The following is an 18871-nucleotide window of genomic DNA, read 5'->3' on the forward strand; positions in this document are numbered from 1 at the left end:
GCGGGAGGGGGGACTCGGTGAAGTTCGGGGGCAGATGGCAGTTGGCGTCCTCCCGATGTGGGGGCCATGTGGCCAGTGCCGTCCTGCCCACGTATGATTGAATTATCCAGTGGTACTTCACGTGTCATAGAGCAGCAGATAAAGTGCACAGATAGTGACAGATAGCGAAGTCACATATATCCTAACCAAACTTTTCTTCAACATATCCCATCTTGGAGATTCATTTAAACGTGGAAGTGAGCATACACACAGGACAGAAATAGCTAAACCAAAGTTGTTGGTTCAGCTATTGTTGTTCATGATTCCTCTGAAATCCTGCAACCTGTCCATAACCGCACTACCTCTTCATTCTAGATTGTCCTTCAAAGAGGTAAGGATAAATAATGTCAGCCCCTGGGAGATGACATTAAGCAGGTACCCTATAGCTTTGGGTGGACCAGATGCTTGACAGGGTATTTTGTCATGCACCACTGGTAAGTTTTTTTCAAGAATGCATATTTATAGTTGCTTTGCTTGCTAAAGTAATTGGATGAGTATAGTGAATTCTATCCCTTCTAGCAACCCAGAGTCCTTTTGCAGATGGGATCTTCCAAGAGAAGTGAAAGGCCTTACCCACAGGTTTTGTGTTAGACCTGACACCAGGACACAGGTTGATTTCCTGAATGTCAGTCTAGTGTCTGGTGTATGAGACATGGTATTTGCCTGTGAGAGTTTTAGCCTATCACAGCCTTATGGAAGCCGTGCTTATGTGTGTTAACCTACCGGGCAGATAATAACATAAAAGGAAATGTAGCACTGAGGAGCTTCACCTAGCTCAATCTGCACTTGGGAACTAATTCCAAAGGGAATACAAAATCAGCTGTTTCCTTCAAGAAATACACACAGTGTGGAACAGCAGACACCAGTTCATGCTTCTGATGTTTCCTCTCCCTACATTCTTTCTGTGGCTCAAACCTCCTCCATTCATGAGGCTGTGGCTATGCACTTTTGTAGGCACAACGAAGACGGATGGATCGTGATGGAAGTACCAGAGGTTAGTTGACTCCTGAAAGAAGGGGACCATGAAGAATATGGATCGTGATGGAAGTACCAGAGGTTAGTTGACTCCTGAAAGAAGGGGACCCATGAAGAATATGGGAAAAGTTGGTGGCCCTAAATCAGGAAAGTCAGAAAGTGGAACCAGGTTCTGACCCAGGTCCTTTTAACAAGTACACCCTCCAGACATTCCCCTTTTTTCTGTGTGTCTGTTTCTCTAATCCAGGCACTCACGTGTGGGAAAGCACGTCTGTGATGGTTAGAACCTTCATGCCACTTCAGGGATAAACTTCTGTCTTAGGGTATAGGGGTCCCCCAAATTAGAGAGGATACCCTGCTAGGGGTAAGTCAAGTGTAAAACCATTCCAGAGTCTCCCACTCTGGCTAGTGAACCAAGGACTTTTTAGTACGGACACACTACGTATGTGGCACCCAAGTGCATCTCAGGAAGTATATGCTGGATGTAGTGAGTCTCGGATGCATGAAGGTTGCTCAGTCCTGGTCACAACTCCGATTGAGAGGTCACATCTGTTTCCTTCTCCTCTTGACTCTGGGCAGGCTTGTGATGGCTTTGACCCATGAAGAATGGTGGAAGTGATGTGAAGCCTGTCCAAGAGGTAAACTTAAGAGGACTGGTATCTTCTGGTTTGCTATTTGAGAGCTCTGAGCTGCCTATCCTCCAGGAGACACTTCCTGGAGAGGTTCTGTGAGTTATTAATAAAACATGCCAAGTTACCAGTGAGAAACTGCAGAAACGTCTAATGAGTGGTCAGGAAAGTGGAAGATGAACTTGAGTGTAGAAAAGTATATGGTAATACACTTAGAGAAACTTGAGGCAAACCACATAGAGGATTGTTATAAGATCAATACATAGCACTCTTTGCTGCCACATCAGAGATGTGATTGTGTGTCAGTGAGGCAATTCTTAAGTCATTTAATTACATGTCATCTAAAGTGTAGCAAATTTGGCATTGGTAATATATACTATATATATGCAATAGCAAGTATACTGAGCACTGAACTAGGAATCACATCTGAGTTTAAACTAAGCTTGGTTGCTTACTATGATTTTGAGAAGATTGATCGGCTCCTCTGAGTCTTAGTTTCTATATCTGTATAATATCTTATTTTCATGGTGATTATGAATATCCAATAAATTATAAATAAAATTGTTTGCTTAAAGAATATGATCATATTTGTCAAAGATTCTCAGGACAGGTTGAAACAATAGATATACTCTACCTATAAAGTGTTGGGCACACAAGCAAGGCAAGGCCAAGGTATGATAAATTTGGTCATTAAATATGCAACAAGCCCTTTTCAGAATTAGACAGTTTATTACATACATAGACATACATAGACAGCCAAAGGAGCCAGCTCCCCATGGTCCTAGTCCTACAGACCAAGTGGATGAAACCAAAACAAAAGGGGCCAGGACGCAATGCATCTTGAGTTGTGGGACACCCTATTGCTGAGAAGCCAATGCTATGAAGCAGTTAATCAGTTTTATCACCTGAAGTTGTACCCAAAGGAGGCAATGTAGAAAGCTTCATATCTTATTAGAACTCAGGAGGCAATGAGAAACTGGCTCATGCCAATCTCCTTGGTAAATAGGAAGGAGAGCGGGAGGTGGCCTCATAGCAGCTCTTCACAAGCATCCCATGTTCTCACATTCTGGGAGGATCACAAGGCATTCTGCCAAGACACGGATTCACTGCAGTTCAAATCTTGCCTTTGTGGCCTAGTGGACACATGCAAGATCACCAGGGCCCTGGCATAGATCCATTCTCCTACCCAAGGACAAATGTTTTTCTACTCTTTGACCAAGCTGATAACATCATCATTTTAATATTTTCTGCTGTGGTAAGCCAGAAGAAATGACATCTCACTAGTTGTTGGTGGGACACTGGAAGAAAGTTAGCACAAGTCTCAAAGTCAAATCTATCTTAGTTGGAATCTTGCTTTTACCGCTTAATAGCTAAGTGGTCTCAGGCATCTAAGCCTCAGTTTTCCTCATCTGTAAAATACTGACAGTAATACCTACCCTATGGGATTATTATGGGGTTTCAATAAGATAATTTGTATCAATTCAATTCTGTATACTGAAGTCTTTTTTTCCTATGTTAAAGTGTCTGACAGAGTAGTAAGGTACATAATAATATAGTTACCCATTGCTTAATGTTTACCTATTATCATTCCCAAAACTTGTCCTCATTTTCCAGGGGCTGATAACCTAGGTTTTTTTGGTTTTGTTCATTTATTTTTTGTGTGCCTAAGGAGACCCCTTCACTACCAGATGACAAAAGTCCTTTATAATTTTGTTGAATGGAGAGCTTACCTTTGTGTCGACACCTCACCAAGGGAATCAGTCTTGGTTCAATTTTTCAGCCAGAAAGAAGACCAGTAGAAAAGAATTCTTGACCATGTGGGATCATATGGTGAAAAGACATTCACCTTTAGTAGTAATAAAAAGTTGACATTTGATAATCTAGAGTTACCATTTTTATTCATTATATGGAAAATGTTTTTTAAACATAATATCCAATATTGGTGGGGATGCAAAGGATGGACACTTCCATACATTACATTCTGGTGGAAATTAAATTGATACCTTCTTCCTGGAGAATAATTAGGTGACGTTCATCAAAAACAACTTACTAAGTCTCTTTGTGCCTCAGTTTTTTAATCTGTAAAATGGGAACACTAGTGTCAGCCCTGCCTACCACACACGGAGTGTATCAAGAACTGAGAAAAGTCTGATATTTTATCCTACTTGCAAGCCAACAAGTCATCTGGTGACAGTTTGATAGATACTAATGGAAGACATGAGACTACTGAGTCAACGAAGAAAGACACTTTATTCCTCATAAGCATGGCGATGACCAGAATGTCAGCAATTTTACGCTAGTTCCAAGAGCTCCAATTTCCAGAAGACAATGGGAAGAGGGCCATATGGCACCTGCATGCATTCCAGGATTACAATATTACAGGTTGCGTTACAGGAGAGGAATTCTGAATTTAGAGAATCTGAATATTTTATAATGGACAGTAGTGGCTTCCCTTTGCTTCAGCGAGAGATGTAGTCTTTTTTATACTGGACAGTAAGCATGCCTGCTCTTTGCCCCTGAGGGAGAAAGTAGGTCTATCTTCTAAGGCTATTTGCTATGCAAATATCCTTGAAAAGATAACACGAAACAAAGGGTGGTCAGCGCCTTGCTTGCAAAACATGCAGAAACTCAACAGTCTCATGGAGAATTGTCTCCTAATGATACCTACTTTTCATTTTTACATGATCTTAGCTTTTGATAAAATTTCCTGTAAGTTAAGGATACCGCCCCATCAGCCACTCCGATTATTCTGATTGACAGAGACTGGGACCAAATCTGTTGAATTTGTCTCATACAGTGTTTAAGAAAGGCTGTTACCAACAGGATGCCAAGCAGCAGGATGAGGGCAATCCATAGTCTTGACCTCAACCATGCCCCTCAGGATCCTAGACCCAACTAGCTACACAAATCCTATAAACCACCTTAGAAAGGCAAATGGTTTCTCCTTAAGTTTCTGGTATTGACCTTTCCACTTTGCCCAGAATTTTAATACAGGTATAACAGGAAATATTAGTAATTGCACAAACTTCCCTTTGCCCATAAGGAGGAATTATAGGGAGAGTTTATCTTCCATAACAACCCTGCCCAATGAATTGAAGTTTTTCTTGAATGCCTTCCAGGGCCAAGATGGTATCATTGATCACTTTAGCTAAAGTCAGGGACAAATTTTGTGCCACTTTTTCTAACAGGAAAACTCTTATTGTAGGGAAAACTGCCCACAGGATGCACATAAATAACAAGTCAGTTATCCCCCCAGCAAACTCCCCTGAGTAACCAAAATTACACTCATTTTAGGAGCAATCTCTGCAGTGTTCTGAGGGCTACATGACTTACTGGTGCTGTTTCCTTAAACACTTGAAGGTCTCTTATGACTACCCCTAACTAGTGTGCGAGTTATCACATTTTCTGGAGAAAGGCAAGTTAATGCCTAGCTTCCACACAAGAAGTACAGTCGCAGGGTGTGCAGATAGTGCCCCTGGAAAGTGCTGTTTACAGTTGTGGGACCCCCAATTGGGACCTATTTCAGCTGGGGGCACAGGTTGACAATGTCTTGAGCATTGTCTCCTGGCCAGCTGGTAAAACCTCAGGACTCCCAGTTTAGTTCATATAATTAAGTCTAATCCTTGTTCTTGGAAGGACTTCTTGAGGGCATTCTAACTTTTCCTGTTTTTATATGCCACTAGCTCAGTGACATTCATCTGCCCCAAAGAATGACTGAGAACAGGGTGTGGAAGACATCCCGAGGTGTTTACAGGTGTTTGTGTAGGAGATGCAGGAGTCGCATCCCCTGCTGTTTCTGATACACTTCTCAGCAAGGTCAAGGGTAACAGTAATTGAATAGTTGTCAGAGCCATCTCTCAGAGGATAGCACACCCAGAAGTCAGTTACATTCAAGTTGCTTGAAGCAGTTTGGGAGATTCAAACCAGGGCATTTTCCTTCATAAGCTAGGCACCAGGGACAATTCTGAAAGACAAAGGTCATTACTGTCCCTCCCTCCCTCGTGCCTACCAGAATCTGATGTGTTCCTTCCCCAGGCACTGAGTGGTTATTCTCTCTTTACCACTACAAAATAGGTTGTCTCATTTCAGTAACTGTAACTTCCCTTTTGTTTTCTAATCATCTCCTACTCCCACCAAGACCTTTTCTCTGAAAGGGTCAATTGCAAGAAGGATAAGGGCATTTTTATAAAACTTGCAGAGGCCCATAATGTTTCTCACTTTGTCTTGCGTGAGCCACCATAGGATCCACTGGCAAGGAGTGTACTCAGCAGAGTGATCATTACCTTTATGATCTAGGGCCATGAGAATCCAATAAGAGAATCAAGATGACTAAACCACAATTAAGTCTGAATCTTGTAGGGCTCCTTTTGGCCAAGCTCCCACTTTGAAGGTGTACCAACCAGACTAGCCTGTGTCCTTTATGAGAAATAAGGAAGCATCATGCCCAGGAATGGTCAGAGCAGAATCTCGAATTTTCAAAATAGTTGTACATGTAATCTCCCCCATCCCTTAAGTCCTGATCATTACTCAAGAAGTGGCCAAAAGGAGATCATTCCCTTCTAGGGACAGGCACATTCACTGACCAAATTGCCTTAGTAAAGTATGTGGACCAGGAAGAAGCGAGGGAGGTAAAGATAGAAATCTTTCAAATAGATTCCTCCAATGTTTAACAACACTAGATGCTTGTGGAAGGTAAGGAGAGAGTGGAAAGTCCATTGAATAACTTAACTATGAACTCATTGTTGAGGGTTTTTTTTGCCAAAAAATAGAGTAAACTATCACTAGACTGCAACTGGTCTGGAATGCTGAGATTCTTTTCAAGGGCCATATTACTGTGGCTGGAGTCAGTTGATTAGACTAAAACAGCAATACTACAATGTGAAAGTGTCAATAGAGATGAGGTACCACTGATAACCTTGAGGTAGAGCCAAAGGTTCCATGTGTTAATAGCTGATCTCCCAGGAGTAGGAGGGGTCCTATCATATCCCTCACCATGGAACAACTAGGTCAACTTTTGGCGTAGGTCACAAGTCTGGGATGCCTTGCATGGTGGTGGCCTCTGCATCAGACACATGAAGTCGTTTACTTTGTGCCCAGTTTATGATGGTGAGCGTGCTGCAGGCAGCATTGGTGGCAATCTAGTCAGTGCAGACCTGAATAGCAGCTTGATTCCAGAATGCAAGAATAAGTTTGGAAAGCCAATTGTATGTCATATTGTCACATATTAGCATTTTCAAGCACCATCTAAGAGCAAAACAGAAATTAAGTGACTTTGTGAAATGCAGAAAGAACTGGTCCACGATTCCGTTTGTGAACAGGCTCATGGCTCTGTATACACCCGTTCGCTTTGTATGTGTAAAGTAGTCTGCAGGCATCAAGCAAGGGGATTTATTTGCACGTGATTATGTGGTAGACTTTCTCAATCTCCTTGTAGAGCAACTGCTTTTTGAGAAATCCTTTAATGTGATTTCTATAATATTACAAAACAATGATAATCCTGAACAGAGGTCTCAGTTTGTCCTAAGCCCCGACTCTAAGGAATCCGAGTATAGTGTTGGAGGAACACTCCCCCATCAGAGTTCTTCAACATTGGATGAAAAAAATGAGAAATTCATTCTCCCTTCGCTATCAGCCATTGGCCTCTTCCCTACCAGCACTGCTCAGGGAAGCTTCTCTAGCTACTTGCCCTCCCCCCATTCATTCTTTTGAGCATGTTTGGTGTCTCTGTGGAAGTTCCTATTGCCCTTCTATGGAATCAAGATGTGGTTTGATTATCCAGTGTGGATTTCATTTGTTTGGCTGAGAATGACATCATTCGCAGGGTTCCTGCAGACAATCTTATAGAAGGGTTAGTTAAACTTATTGTAAAAGTGCAAGGAAAACACTTAACAAAATGGACCAAATATTGGGCTTTAAAGCAAATCCTAAGAAATTTCAAGAATACATTCACGGAGTACATTCCCTTTCCTCAGATGCGAAAAGCGAAGAAATCAATTTTTTTAAAGGGAGAATCTCTGTTTTGAAATCAAGCAAAACAGGTATATACCAAGAAACCAACAAAAAGCATTAGGATCCTGAAGAAAACAAGGTGGACATTAGAACATCTTACCATTAACATCAATACTAACATTCAAATCGCTGGAACAAAAACAAGGAGCCATTCTAGTTCTCTTCATTGCTGAGCTTCCTCCTCCTCTGCATGGGTGCAAGGAGCAAGAGGCATGTCCCCCTTGCAGCTCTGGAATCCTATTTCTAAATCACTGCAGTAAAAACACCAAGCAAGCCAATAGGTGAAGAATTAACCCTGTTTCTCATCAACCTGCAGGCTGAATTTCACCTGAAGGGTCTTAAGTGCGTTAGCCCTAGCTCCCTAACACTTTGGCCAATGACCGTGGCTCAGAGGCTGCAGGTCTCTCAATGGCTCAGGCAGCGCAGACCGGGGCTTGCGCTTTTCCCATTGGAGAGTCCCATCCCTCATGCATAATTACACAATGTAATGTTTAAGTTTCAAAAGCAAGACATTATAGGCTGGAAAAAACAAGAATTGAATAAATCATCAAGCCTGTAATCCTAGCTTTCTGGGAGGCCGAGGCGGGAGGATAGATGCAGCTCAGGGGTTCAACACCAGCCTGAGCACAGTGAGACCCATCTCCGAACAAAAAAAAAGACAAGGAACAAGAATTGGATAAATCAGAACCAAACAGAAGAGTAATTTCAGGGTCTAGGGAGCTTGAGACATGAATTTTTTCTTAAAAATTTCACTTACCTGTGTCTATTATGTGCTTCTGTCTTCATTGATACATTTAAATAAATCCCCTATATTGCATGAAATGAAAAGGTTTGATTGGAGATTTTCTGAGAGTCACATATGGTTTCGCCCTTTATTCTTGCCATATAACAAACAAACGCACACACACACACACACTCACACACACACACACACACACACACACACACATCAATCCTCTGGAAAATTCCACCATACACTGGTGGAAGATAAAGAATGAAAATGTAAATGACATTATCACCAGAACAATTGTGACCTGAATGATCTTTATGAAGGGAGATCTAGAATTATAACTGATGAGAAGACCATTTAGTAAAGCAACTAAATGCAGCATCAATAAACGAAATCCATTATTTTCATTGGAACAAACTGCACAACAGATATGAGTTACAGCGGAGCTGACTGAAAGTTGGTTTTACTAATAATCTGTCTAAAACAGGATAACAAACTATCAAGCAGAAAGTAAGAGAAATCAACTCACAACACAACTATCCTATGTTTAATTAAAACATGTGTGTCCTAACATGTTATCTCTGAGTTCTTTCTCAGCCTTGAAAAAGTTCCTGAGTGGACAGTAGGAATGGGAACTTCCTCTGCTTCCTCAACAAGAGACAGTACTAGATGCCTCTCGCTATCAAGAAGAAAGAAGAAACTAATTTGTGCTATCAATCTGCTACGTAAGAAACAGAAAAATCCAACGCAGCAGATACACAGCTGCTTTTGTTATCAGTATCCTGAAGCAAGGAGGGAAAAGAGCCATTTCTACCCTTTAAAAGCACCAAACAACATTCCTCGCTGCCCGACATTTCCTTCTGCCCTCTGTGTGTCGTGGCCACACTCTTTCTTTGTCTCTCTCTCTGGCTCTCTCCATACATATCTCTCTCTATTTCTCTCTGTCTCTCTTTCTAGTTCCTTAGTAAAATAAATCAACTTTTACTTCTGTATATCCTAATCACTGTCTGAGAATTCTCTGTCCTCTTGCGTATGGACTTCACACCCTAACATTTGCTGGCCCAAATGGGGAGGAGAAACTGAGTCACTGAGTCCCTTCTCTGCCTCCGTAGGAGGAGCTCATTTCTTGGCTTCTTCCTTGAGACTGCTTCCTCCTCTGCCATACTGCTCCCAGGACTTCATTGTTGGTGCCCCCATTCAGAATTTGGTAAGTCTCTTGGTCTCTGGAAACTCTGGCAATGGTCATATGCACAGGGTTGGGAGTTGTGCCGTTGTGTTTGATCAAGGGATAACCCAGCACTGGCTCTGCCACTCGGTAGACCTTGGAGGAAGGCTTCCTAACCACCCTTCACCCGGAGGTGCCTTGGAGGGCCTTATTCCTGCTAACCACCCCCACTGGTCTTCACCTAGACCCAGGGGTGCTTGGCTTTGGGGAAGATTTCTAGGTTTCAGTGTGAGTCAGAACTTGGGGCCACTTGTTTCTTGGCCAGATCTCTAGGTCTTGGTCTGACTGAGATTTCGGGACACCTGATGTATGAACAGAATTCTGAAGGTCATCTCAGCTGGGGATGTCCCCTCAGACTTCTGTTTTAAACATATGATCATCCCTAAAACGTCTTTTTATCTTTCATGGTAGTCATCAGGGGCAGTATTACTTTACATGACAAGGATACTGGGCCCGAGAATGGATCCCTTAATGGCAATCCCGTTATGCCACTCAACCTTCTGTTGCCACTGGCACAAGAAGGGAGTCTGAAGTTCTTTATGTTCAACCTTTCTTGAAACTTGCTAGAAATCCTAATCTTCACTCTGCCTGGCGCATGTTACTTTTTACTCCTGCATCTCTCACTGTCTGCCCTTTCCAGATAAGATTTCTTTCTCGGCTCCTGCTTTTCCCCCTCCTCCTCCTCCTCCTTCTTCTTCTACATCTCCACCGCTCTTGCCTGGCTGCACTTGCCAAGGCCAGCCAGGCTCCCTCCCCACCTTTCTACCAACTCCCTTTTAGGGAGGCTGTGGGGTCAGAAGACATTGTACATTACTCAGAGCCAGGATAAAAATCCAGTCCTTTTCCTTTCAAGACCATCCTCTTTACTACTTAGATTCTGACACCCGGCAGGGAAAATCAATCTTAGCAAGGCACTTCATCTCCCAGTTTGCCCCCGATATTGGGCGTAAACTCCAAAAGCTTGAAAAGGGACCTGACTCCACAAGTGGTACCTTTAAACCTGGACTTCAAGGTCTTTGATAAGCAGGATGGGGAGAGGCGACAGGAATAAGAGTGGAAGCAGGCTGAGGGCCTGGACCCAAGAGCAGAAAAAGCTTTTCAAATGGAGGCTACCACGATAGGAGAGGTTTTACAGACACAGAATTACTCAAGAGGCCCAGGCCAAAAGACATCAAGACCACACCCTTCTACAGGAACTGAGCTCTGCCTCCACTATGACCCTGGGTCCCTCGAGTAAGAAATGCCCCAGGGAGTGGAGCTCACCGAGACTATGCACTATCTACAAAAGGGAGGGGCGCTGGAGGAGAGAGTGCTCTCTCCTTAAGACAGGGGATCTCGCTTGCGCTCTAGAATCAGGAGCACCCAAGGAGCTGGCATCTTCGACACCCCAGGATCCTCTAGGACTACTTGAGTCTGATGGACATGTCTCTCTTCAGAGCAGGTTCAACTTCACCACACTGGGGTGGCTGAGCATTAGGTAACTCTCTCTGGCTCTCTGTCACAGGTAAACAAATTGATTTTATTTAACACTGGAGCCACTTCTTCTCCTCTCCCTGAATTTTTGGGACCCCAGTTTCCCTCTCCTGTCTCCATCACCAGAGTGGAAGGTGAAATACAAACCCCCTGTGTATTCCACAGCTTCTCTGCACACTGGGAAATGACATCTTTGCCCATACCTTTTCATGCTTCCCAATTGCCTTATCCCAGACTGAAAAAAACATATTATGGTTAAATTAGACACCTAACTCCTTTAACACCACAGGCTTCCCTTCTCAGGCTCTTAGAAAAAGACTTAACTTGGATGGGATCTCCTTTTACAACAGAAAGTAAAAAATTAAAACAAAAAGGAACTAATATGTAGGGGAGAGAGAGACGTAAAAAAGTCACCAATATGAAAATATATTTTTGGTAAGGAAGGTTAAAAGGAAAGAGGATAATTTTGCATAGGAAGGAAAATGGTACGAAAATTTTTGTCCTAAAAATAACTGGTGGTTTAATAAAGAAAATATGGGACACAAACAGAAAGTCCAAACATGTCGAAGGTAGTCTGTACAAGTCAAAAGAAGGTTCATGGAGGAGAATTTAGGAAAGAATCTTGTACGTGATTAAGTTGACTATAATGAAAGGAGAATCTCTGGTTAAAACAACAAAATTCTCTGTTCTCAGTTTATAGAATACACACACACACACACACACACACACACACATATCCTCTTCGATTTCTGGTCCTCTAACACATTTAAACAAGTGGGCAAAGTGCATCAAATGTTCAGAACTCAATGGGTCAATCCACCACTATAGAGTGAAAATGCAGAGTGTATTAAACTCTATTTCCTTAAACAGTCTAAAGCTATGGTTTCTAAGTTACAGGTGTTAAGAGAAAGCTCACACTCTAACATGTTATCTATGTTATCAAGGTCACTTACAATGGCCAGTTCTAGTGGCAATGTAAACACTAAAATCTCATTGAATACTAACCTTTGAGAGATGAGATTTACACCCATATCACTTTGTACATTTCCTTAAAAGTCTTCTGATGACTCTCACTCTTGGTTAAATAAAACTCATTGTTTTACAGTGACTTCTGATTCTACTTAAACAAATGTCTTAGAGCTATAAAGTTTGGCAGGCTTTCCAAGAACAAAATTCTAAACTCAGTCCCTTTCACCTCAAACTAGTTTTAATAATAGAGCCCCTAAAATACAAAAGAAACATACCAGGCTTATTGGTGTATTAAACCGTACAGCCATACAGAAATATATTGTCAAGTATAAAATGATGTTTAACTTTCTTTGGCTTGTATTTATATAAATATGTTGCAAATATATGTTCCAAAACTGTGTGAGATTTCTAAAGTTAAAGTATGCCTTGAGATACACCCCCCCACACACATATATCTATATACATACACAATTAATACTGATTATCTATGCTAAATTATTGTGAGTCACAGAAATGGCCTAGTCTCCTTTACATCTTTGTCCATGGCTATTGCAGGACTTTTGTCATGCACACACTATTACTGTTTTGCTTTGAATCTTTTTAAACAACAGTATATAATCAGCTACAGTTCAAAATTCCCTTCTTTAAAAAATATTATAAAAGAACTAAAATTTTTTATACAGCTTTTTGTTGAAAATATTGCTCATTCTCTTGTTTTCTTTTCCAGAATCATGGAAGTATTAAATAAAATAACAATTGTTGTCTGATGTGCCCAGGATTTAACAACTACTAAATCCTGCCTAGCCCAACCTTTTTCTCTGCCGTAAGGGCTGATTTCAAGGGCTGAAGTGAATAAGCATCTGGTTCCCTTGTCATCTTTCTCCTCAATTTCTCCACCCCGACCTCGCACCTACCTGCCAACAGTAAAACACACTCCAAAACTGCCTAAAGCGACCACAACATTTGCAGCCTGGAGACTAGATTTTACTCAAGTATGTCTCAAGACAAACTGGGCCCCTTAAACCTTAGAAAAAGGTCTTTTCAATAATTTTTACTAGTACAGCTAAGCTTCCGCGAATTACATCTTGGATTCACATCTCTCTAGATTCACATCTCAGGGCGCAAACCTACAGACCTTCCAGAACCTGCTCACACCCACCGCTACTCTGAGAGTCCACTGGCTTATCCCTGGCAGCCCATCAAGGAAAACAGACGCTCATTCACTCAACAGAAGCTACAAACACTAAGCTTTAATATGCTCTCGTATATAAGACATCTCACTTTCCTTGTCCTCCTTCTTATACTTGGAAGTACCTAAGTCACATACCAGTCTATCCTCCTTTTCCCCATGCTGGGAAAAGATTGTTGTTTCTTTATGAACAGGTAGGAAAAAACACAAACGAATATTCAAAACATTCTAAAAAGGGCTAATATAACTTATGAACAAATAATTTCTGGTGAATTTGACTGGTAAGATTTTAATCCAATGTGTGGCCATGTTCTCTTGGTTAGCTCATTTGTTATGGCCTCTAGTGGCTTTGCTTTTAACTCTCATTTTTGGAACGTACACTCTACGCTATCTGACAACATTCATAGAAACCCAAATTCAAGATCTGGATGTTTGCCTTCAGTGAAAAAGTCATTCTGCCTCTAGCCTTACATTCAAGGCTGTCCCTTACCAACCCCCTCTCCCTTCATAATGAAGATACAATCTCTATCAGGCAGGGACATACCAACCTGCACATGCAGGAGGAAGCAACTCCAGAAGATGAGACCTCCACTCATATTCCCCAGATTTTGAGTTCACTAGATAGAATTTCTTTTACAAAAAAGAGGGAGAAACGAAAGGTGGTCTTATTAATAACCTGTCTAACACAGGAAAATAACCTGTCAAACAGAAGGAAAGAGAAATAAACTCACAACACTACTACTCTTTGTTTAATTAAGCACATGTGGCCTAACTTGTTATCTCTCAGTTCTTTATTAGCCTGGAAAAAGATCCTCAGAGGACAGTAGGAGTGAAACTTCCCGGGCTTCCTCAAGAAGACACAAAATCAGATGCTTTATCGAGGCTAAGGTGATGCCCAGGAGATTCACTTGTGGTGAGTGTATCTGAGGACGGACTTGCTGGCCTCGGACATGGCGTGCTTGCAGTTCCCCTGCTCTTGAAGAAGAGACAAAACCACATACTTCTCACTGTCAAGAAGAAATAGGAGACTAAATTCTACTATCAATCTACCATGTGAGAAACAGAAAAAACCAACAAAGAAGCTTCACGGACACTTTTTATATCACTATCCTGCAACAGAGGGAGAAAAAAAGCCATTTCTACCCTATGAAAGCACCACACAACTTTCCTCTCTGCTAGACATTTCTTTTTTCCCGCTCTGGATCATGGCCGCTCTCTCTTCCTTTCTCTCTCTCTGCCCCCATTCTTATTCCTTCAGAGGAAATTAATTAAATTTTCCTTCTGTATGCCTAATCACGGTCTGTCAATCATTTCTCCACCCACCCTCGGACACAGATTTCACACCCTAACAATGACAATGTTTAGTAAAAAGGACAGATGCTTGATAAAGCAGCAAGATGCCACGTGCCACACGCCCCCCAAATGAACAAGATGCCTCATGCCATGTGTCCACAAAATAGAAAGGGGGTCAGCTACCACCTACGTTGGAACTGCACCAGGTCCCTCCTGTGCCGTGCTACAGCTCTTTCAGCTCAGGTGGCTCTTAGAAGAGCCATTGTGTTGGGTGTTCTGGTGATCCCTGGCGGCTGAAGTGTGGTGAGTGTATCAGAGGACAGACTTGTTGGCCTCAGACAGGGGGTGCTTGAAATTCCCCAGCTTCCTGAAGAACAGACAAAACCAGATGCCTCTAACTATCAAGAAGAAAGAAGAAACTAATTTCTACTATCAATCTATTATATGAGAAACACAAAAAAACAAACAAAGAAGCTTCCCGGCCACGTTTGTTATCAGTATCCTGCAACACAGGAGGAAAACAGCCATTTGTACCCCATGAAAGAACCCCACAACTTTCCTCTCTGCTGGACATTTCTTTCCTCCCTCTGTGTATCATGGCCGCTCTCTCTTTCTCTCTGTCTCTCTGGCCCCATCCTTCATCTTGCAGAGGAAATTAAATCAACTTTACTTCTGTATATCCTAATCACGGTCTGTGAATCCTTTCTGCACCCCCCCTTACATGGGAATTCACACCCTAACAATGACAATGTTTAGTATAAAGGAAAGATGCTTGATAAAGCAGTAAGATTCCACGTGCCACACGCCCCCGAAATCAACAAGATGCCTCACGCCATATGTCCACAAAATCGACAGGGGGTCAGCCAACACCTACCTTGGAGCTGCACCAGGTCCCTCCTGTGCCGTGCTACAGCTCTTTCACCTGAGGTAGCTCTTAGAAGAGCCCAGCGTATCGGAGATCAGGCCATGCCCAGGGGACTCGCCTGTGGTGAGTGTATCTGAGGACCCACTTGTTGGCCTCGGACACGGCGTCCTTGAACTTCCCCTGCTTCTGAAGAAGAGACAGAACCAGATGCTGCTGACTTTCAAGATGAAACAAGAACCTAATATCTACTATCAATCGATTATATTAGGAACAGAAAAAAACTAACAAAGAAGCTTCACAGACATTTTGTTATCAGTATCATGCAACAGAGGGGGAAAAAAGCCATTTCTACCCTATAAAAGCACCACACAACTTTCCTCTCTGCTGCACATTTCTTTCCTCCGAGTATCATGGCCGATCTCTTTCTCTGTCTCTGCCCCCATCGTTCTCTTTTCAGAGGAAATTAAACAAATTTTACTTCTGTATATCCTATTCACGGTCTGTCAATGCTTTGTCCAACCCCCCTTGCCACAGAATTCACATCCTAACAATGACAATGTTTAGTATAAGGGAAAGATGCTTGATAAAGCAGCAAGATGCCACGTGCCACACGTCCCCGAAATCAATAAGATGCCTCATGCCATGTGTCCACAAAATCGACAGGGCGTCAGCCAACACCTACCTTGGAACTACACCGGGTCCCTGCTGTGATGTGCTACAGCTCTTTCAACTGCGTTGGCTCTTAGAAGAGCCATTGGTTATCGGTCCTAAGGCGATGCCCAGGCGACTCACTTGTGGAGAGTGTATCTGAGGACAGACTTGTTGGCCTTGGACGCGGCATGCTTAAACTGCCACTGCTTCCTGAAGAAGAGACAAAACCAGATGCTTCTCACTGTCAACAACAAAGAAGACACTCATTTCTACTTTCAATGTACTATGTGAGAAACAGAAAAAAACAACAAAGAAGCTTCACGGACACTTTTGTTACCAGTATCCTGCCACAGAGGGGGAAAAAACCATTTCTACCCTATGAAACCAACAAACAACTTTCCTCTCTGCTGGACAATTCTTTCTTCCCTCTGTGTATCATGGCCGCTCTCTCTTTCTCTCTCTCTCTCTGGCCCCATCCTTCTTCTTTCAGAGGAAATTAAATCAATTTTACTTCTGTATATCCTAATCAGGGTCTGTCAATCCTTACTCCAACCCCCCTTGCCACGGAATTCACACCCTAACAATGACAATGTTTAGTATAAGGGAAAGATGCTTGATAAAGCAGCAAGATGGCATGTGCCACACGTCCCCGAAATCAACAAGATGCCTCATGCCATGTGTCCGCAAAATCGACAGGGCGTCAGGTACCACCTACCTTGGAGCTGCACCAGGTCCCTCCTGTGCCGTGCTGCAGCTCTTTCAGCTCAGGTGGCTCTTAGAAGAGCCATTGGTTATCGGTGCTAAGGCGATGCCCAGGCGACTCACTTGTGGAGAGTGTATCTGAGGACGGACTTGTTGGCCTCGGACACGGCGTGCTTGCAGTTCCCCTGCTCCTGAAGAAGAGACAAAACCAGATGCCTCTGACTATCAAGAAGAAAGAAGAAACTAATTTCTACTATCAACCAATTATATGAGAAAAGAAAAAAACCAGCAGAGGAGCTTCACGGCCCCTTTTGTTATCAGTATCCTGCAACAGAGGGGGAAAAAAAAGCCATTTGTACCCAATAAAAGCACCAAACAACTTGCCTCCCTGCTGGACACTTCTTTCCTCCCTCTGTGTATCATGTCCGCTCTCTCTTTCCCTGTCTCTCTCTGCCCACATCCTTCTTCCTTCGTAGGAAAATAAAAAAAATTGACTTCTGTATATCCTAATCACTGTCTGTCAATGCTTTCTACCACCCCTCAGCCCGCATTTCACACCCTAACAATGACAATGTTTAGTATAAAGGAAAGATGCTTGATAAAGCAGCAACATGCGGCGTGCCACATGCACCCCGAATCTACAGGATGCCTCAAGCCATTTGTCCACAAAATCGACAGGGCGTCAGGTACCACCTACCTTGGAACTGGACCAGGTCGCTCCTGTGCCCTGCTGCAGCTCTTTCAGCTGGGGCAGCTCTTAGAAGAGCCACTGGGTATCAGAGATCAGGCGATTCCCCGGGAACTCACTTGTGGTGAGTGTATCTGAGGACGGACTTGTTGGCCTCGGATGCGGTGTGCTGAAACTTACCCTGCTTCCTGAAGAAGAGACAAACCAGATGCCTCTCACTATGAAGAAGAAAGAAGAAACTAATTTCTACTATCAATCTATTATATGAGAAACAGAAAAAAACCAACAAAGAAGCTTCCCAGCCACTTCTGTTATCGGTATCCTGCAACAGAGGGGGAAACAAAGCCATTTCTACCATATGACAGCACCACACAGCTCTCTTCTCTGCTGGACATTTCTTTCCTCCCTCTGAGTATCATGGTCTGTCTCTCTTTCTCTCTCTCTCTCTGCCCCCATCCTTCTTCTTTCAGAGGAAATTAAATCAATTTTAATTCTGTATATCCTAATCACGGTAGGTCAATCCTTTCTCCAACCCCCCTTGCCACGGAATTCACACCCTAACACTGACATTGTTTAGTATATAGGAAAGATGCTTGATAAAGCAGCAAGACGCCACGTGCCACACGCCCCCGAAATCAACAAGATGCCTCATGCCATGTGTCCACAAAATCGACAGGGCGTCAGCTACCACCTACCTTGGAACTGCATCAGGTCCCTGCTGTGACGTGCTACAGCTCTTTCAGCTGAGGTAGCTCTTAGAAGAGCCCAGAGTATCGGAGATCAGGCCATGCCCAGGGGACTCGCCTGTGGTGAGTGTATCTGAGGACCCACTTTTGGCCTCGGACACGGCGTCCTTGAACTTCCCCTGCTTCTGAAGAAGAGACAGAACCAGATGCTGCTGACTTTCAAGACGAAACAAGAAACCAATATCTACTATCAATCGATTATATTAGGAACAGAAAAAAAACAACAAAGAAGCTTCACAGACATTTTCTTATCAGTATCTTGCAACAGAGGGGGAAAAAAAGCCATTTCTACCCTATAAAAGCACCACACAACTTTCCTCTCTGCTGCACATTTCTTTCCTCCCTCTGAGTATCATGGTCTGTCTCTCTTTCTCTCTCTCTCTCTGCCCCCATCCTTCTTCTTTCAGAGGAAATTAAATAAATTTTACTTCTGTATATCCTAATCGCTGTCTGTCAATCCTTTGTCCACCCACCCAGCCACGGAATTCACACCCTAACAATGACAGTGTCTAGTATAAAGGAAAGATGCTTGATAAAGCAGCAAGACGCCACATGCCACATGCCCCCCAAATCAACAAGATGCCTCATGCCATGTGTCCACAAAATCGACAGGGCATCAGCTAGTACCTACCTTGGAACTGCACCAAGTCCCTCCTGTTCAGTGCTACAGCTGGTTCAGCTCAGGTGG

This window comes from Propithecus coquereli, unplaced genomic scaffold (assembly GCF_000956105.1).
Source record: "Propithecus coquereli isolate 6110/MARCELLA unplaced genomic scaffold, Pcoq_1.0 Scaffold1626, whole genome shotgun sequence".
NCBI lineage: Eukaryota > Metazoa > Chordata > Mammalia > Primates > Indriidae > Propithecus > Propithecus coquereli.